The 4,973-nt window shown below is 44.5% G+C and overlaps 1 non-coding gene across 1 annotated transcript; it reads left to right on the forward strand.

Annotated features, from left to right (window-relative positions):
- The first annotated feature begins 988 nt into the window (after positions 1-988).
- LOC111728229 lies at positions 989-1,091 on the forward strand. Its single transcript, XR_002775602.1, has one exon. It is a non-coding gene; the product is annotated as a U6 spliceosomal RNA (small nuclear RNA).
- Positions 1,092-4,973: the final 3,882 nt, after the last annotated feature.

Raw genomic sequence — 4,973 nt, forward strand, 5'->3', positions numbered from 1 at the left:
TTCCCACCCTAGCAGAAAGGGCTTACTGTGCTTAAGCTGTGCAAGCAACATGGCTTAAGCCAAACACCTGCTTTCCTTCTGGGAGTCTGGCATTTTGGTGTTAGCCCCCTAATAAAATCACTGGGCACTAAGACTCTAATGAGCTTCCCTGGGAGACAGTATCTCATACATGTTGTCACAGCCCCTGGCTGGGGTAATTGAGCACGTCCTGCGTGACTCCACTGGGGGAGGACCCTGGGAAGCTTGCGCCTGGTCTTCCCCAGACTTCCCCTGTGTGCCGTTCCTCTCTGTGGTTTGTGTTCTGTGTCTGTTCACTGTGATGCATCTCACTTGTGAGTGCAACTATGTGCTGAGTTCCATGAGTCTTCCTGGCAAGTCATTGCACAGAGATGATCTTAGGGACTTCAGGTTCACCCAGCTCCAAACATCTACAAATATCCATGCGGGTCAAAGCCTGCATCTTTGTTTGATGTAAGGACCATGAAGAGCTGTCTCTGACCATGAGAGCTCTTCATGGTCTCATCTTTCAGCCTCATCTTTCCTGACCCCATCTCCAGCCCATGCCTGGCCATACTTCTGCCTCTATTGCTGACCACTGTATGCACCTGTCATCCAATCGCCAGTGTCAGTCTCAGGAGGACCCCCTGGGGCACCTCTTCTACCAGAACTCAGATGTTTCTACCTCATGCTCTGCCCCATTCAGCTGTTTCACTAACACAGACCCTGGAGTCCTGGGAGTTCCAGGTGCCCATGACTCAGTAGGGTGACGAGTTCCTGGAAGTCAGTGACCTGCCTATTTCTATTTGTATCCCCAGGGATAGGCCCTGGCACACAGCAGGTGCTCCATGCAGGCATCCAGAGCTTTATCCTCCCTGTACAGCTGCTTCTCACCCCCAAAAACCTGGAAAACCAACTCCCCCAGCATCTGAGCCATGTGGCCTTTGTGGCCTTGTATACCCATGGTCTTTTCGTAAAGATGGCTGAGGGCTTGCTGTGGCAGCACACATACAAAAATGGGAGCAAGACAGAGAAGATTGGTATGGCCCTTATGCAAGGGTAACATGCAAATTCATGAAGCACTCTGATATGATCATAAGATATCTGCATTCAAACATCACACATAAACATGTATAATTATGTATTAATAATCAACAACAACATAACAGATGCCCAAATCTCCTGACTAGGTCTAGACTCAAATTCTGATTCAACATGTACATAGTAGAGAACCCAGCAGTGGAGCCCAGCGTGAGGCACCCTCCTCTCCATTTCACAGATGAGACTCTCAGAGAAGTTAAGTGAACTAAAAAGGACCGCACAGCTGGTGAGTGGCAGAGCTGGGACTCAAACCTGGACCAGTGGGGCCTTGATGTTCACCCTGTCAGCACTGTCTTCAAATCATTGCACCATGCATGCAGACCTGGCTTGGAGAGCCACCCTGTGTGCTCAGAGGCAGGCCTGGGCCTCTGCCCCTCTCATCTGTGATTCCCTAAGGACCAGGACTCTGAGGTCCTCTTATCCTGCCCCCGGCTCAGAGCAGTGCAAGCTGGTGACATCATGTTGGTCCCCAAAGGTCTCTGCTAATTCTCCCCCTCCCGTGTGACTCTGCTCCAGAGAGGACTGACGACTCTATTCTCCACCGAGACTCCCTCCTAACTTTAAGGAAATCACACACATTGAATCCATTTGGAAAGGGAGGGCTTTAGTCCCCTTCCCTGCAGTCTGAGAGCCAGCTTCAGGGTCCTATACCCCAGAAAGTACCAGGTTTCCTTTGGCTGAATCCTTTTGACATTTCCAATGGTAAAATAAATTTGATTTGCAGAAGCCATGAAGGAACCGAGGCAATGTGATTTCCAAAACGCACTGTGTTATTGGATATGATAAAAAACTGAATGAGTCAGTAAATGTAGCAGTTTAGTGACTGTTTAAAAAAAAAAAAAAAGCGATACCCATGCAATCTGGTGGAGGAGGAAGGGAAGGCTGTGGTGGCTGGCGAGGAGGAGGGAGGGTTCAGGCCTGAGCCCACTGCCTATACCCAGCACCAATCTCCAGCCCAGATACATAAACAGCACAGATCTTCAAAGATAGAGAAATGCACAGAAATGTATATAGGAGCCCCCAGGCATGCCCCATGACAACAGTAAGAACAGGGATCTTTCATTGAGCCATGTAAATATTTTAGGCACTGTCATGAAGGCTTTCCACATTTTTATCTCAATTACTATCTTACTCATTTGCACAACTGAGGTAGTCATATTATGATTCCCATTTTACAGATGAAGAAACTGAGGCATGGAGAGCTAACATAGCTTACCCAAGTTCATCCCAGCTAGGATGCAGGGAAGCCAAGGTTAGAATCCAGATTGAATTCAGAAGCCTTGTTCTTTTTTTATTTTTTTGACCATATTTCATTAATTGTTTTAGTTTTATTGAGATATAATCAACATATACTAAACTTCACACACTGAAGGTGGACAGTCTGATGAGATTTGATATGTGTACATGCCCCTACAAAACCATTGCTACCATCAAGAAGATAAACACATCTATCATCCCCAAAAGTTCTTGATAATCTCTCCCTCTGTCCCCATCCCTGAGTGTCTCCTCTTCTGCTTCCTGCTCGGTTACATTGCCTTGACTTTTAGATAAATGGAGCCATCCAGTATGTGTTCCCTTGTGCCCACAAGAGCAATGGTTATGATGACTACACAGTAGGGCCTTCCCATGAAGAAAAGGTAGCAGCATTTGGAGGTGTTCACACATGCACTCACAGCAACCAGAAGTCCTCACCAACACACACCCCGCACAGCTTGAGTGGGGGTGCACTTCATGGTTCACAAGCTGTCTTAGCATAGATACCTCTCCAAAATGCCCCAGGATACTCGAAAGCAATGCTGAGGCAGGGAGGGCCCCCAGCCCCATCTCCCTGCTAATGCCGTAACAGGAATTTAATGAGATGACCTATGTTGATTAGCCATCAATTAACTGTCAGAAGAGGACAGAGGTTTTCATAAGCAATAAATCTCATTGTCATATAATTAACTGAAATTGGTACAAGTAGTAAGTAAATGCTCAGTGATAATGACCTTCTTATCAATATCAGATATTTAAAGCCTTTTGGGTTTTATTAGTAATTCAATATCAAGATAATTAGATACCAACCAAGCACATTAAATATTGTATACGTTGGTTGTTGTTTTCTGAATCTACAGTATGTCTCTGCCATGGAGCCCCTACCCTCCTTTGGTAGCGATATTTCTTATTTATTTGGAACAACATACATAATACATCGACAAATCTAAGATGAGGTGAAATCTGCAGTATAAACTACCATTTAAAGTAGAGAATGCTCCCTCTATCAAGAGGGAGGGTAAACGGTGAGACCACACCTATGGAGCATATTGCAAGGGTACAAGTCAAATCTATCAAGTATAGAACATAAATGTCTTAACGCAATAATGAAGCAAATGAGGTGAAAGCTACATTAATTATTTTGATGTAAGCATTCCAAATTGTATAAAAAAATCAACACATGGTAACCCACAAATGCATAAATGTTTTCATGATCTACGTGTATATGACTTAATAAAAGGAAAAGAGAGAGAAAGTTCTGAGTTTATTTCAGCTCCACATACTCCTATGAGAAGCAAAAATCTAGTCTAATAGATCATCTCAGCGAAGCCAAGCTATTGATGAACTTCTGCAAAATCCCTTTCCTTTAATTGCGTTTTACTTTTAATTAATTGAATTATCTTATCATTAACTTGATGCCAGCTCATAAAGACTGGATTATTTTAATCATGTTGAGCTTCTGCTCCCATGTAGATGTTTTTGATGTGAGGAAATCTTAATGGAGCTGGAGGTACTTGTGAGTCCCACATGAAAAATAAAACTATTGATTCTGGTCGTCAAGGTTTGATGAGCAAGAGTCTGAATCTTAAAGCATCGAGGAGGCAGGGCCCGAGCGAGTTTAGAAGTGACTTCATCTCAGGAATTAAAGGTTCAGGCAGGAGAGAGGGCCCTGATTAATGAGATGGAATTATTCCCTTGGGGGGAAAAAAATCAGTTGGTGTATTTTGAAAATTCTGTGAAGTGTTAAAGTGGGTTATATCCCCCAAAAGGCCACGTAGCAAAGAGGGACTGGGCTCCCCATCAGGTCTGGCCCAGGAGAATGTTGTGTTTTGCCCATGAACTAAGGGGCAAGAAGATCGTGCTGGTTAAGGGTAAGAGGTTTCAACTTGGAAGCCTTGAACAAGCTGCTCAAGTGCTCTAGGCCTTGATTTATGCCCCTGTAAAATGGGGATCATGACATTATCTGCTTTCAGAGGCTGTGATGAGGACTACATGGCTTCCTTCTTTGAAGTCCTAGCACTGTGTACATGAGAAGAGTCCAACAGATGGAACTTGTGGCTGTTATTCACGCTGCATCCATCTCGGCATCGGTGCCACCCCATTCAATGTCATTCATCCTCAAGCCCACTTTGGTATCACTCTTGCCCCTCTTGTGGTGCTGTTGTGATTGTGTTGTGGGCTGGGGCAGTTTTCCAGGCACCTTTCTGTCCACATCTTTATTTCTGACCTTTCTTAATCATTTCCCTCTAGGTGAGATTCTGGCAAACAGGTCAGAGCCTTCAAGCTTTGTTTCTTAACTCAGAATCCCTGTCTTTTAATCAAGGGATTCAGTCAATTCGCTTCCATGAAAACAATTGCTATCTTTGTCTTATTTCTTCCTTCTTACATGCAGTTATTATTTAGTTCACTTTGTTGTTGCTTTCCTTTTTCTCTTTCCCCAATTTATCTGGCTTTGCCATGCCACTATTTATTCCATCCTCTCCCCTCCATTACTCTGCAAATTCTTACTAGATTCGTGCCACCAGGGATGACTGTCTTCCTAATCTTCACACAGGCAAAGCACCCCTATTCTACTGCGTGTGAAAACAAGGTACAGTGAGGACCCTGCCCCTCCCCATGCA

The sequence above is a fragment of the Otolemur garnettii genome, unplaced genomic scaffold (genome assembly GCF_000181295.1).
Source record: "Otolemur garnettii isolate 467f Iridium unplaced genomic scaffold, OtoGar3 scaffold00145, whole genome shotgun sequence".
NCBI classification, from domain to species: Eukaryota; Metazoa; Chordata; class Mammalia; order Primates; family Galagidae; genus Otolemur; species Otolemur garnettii.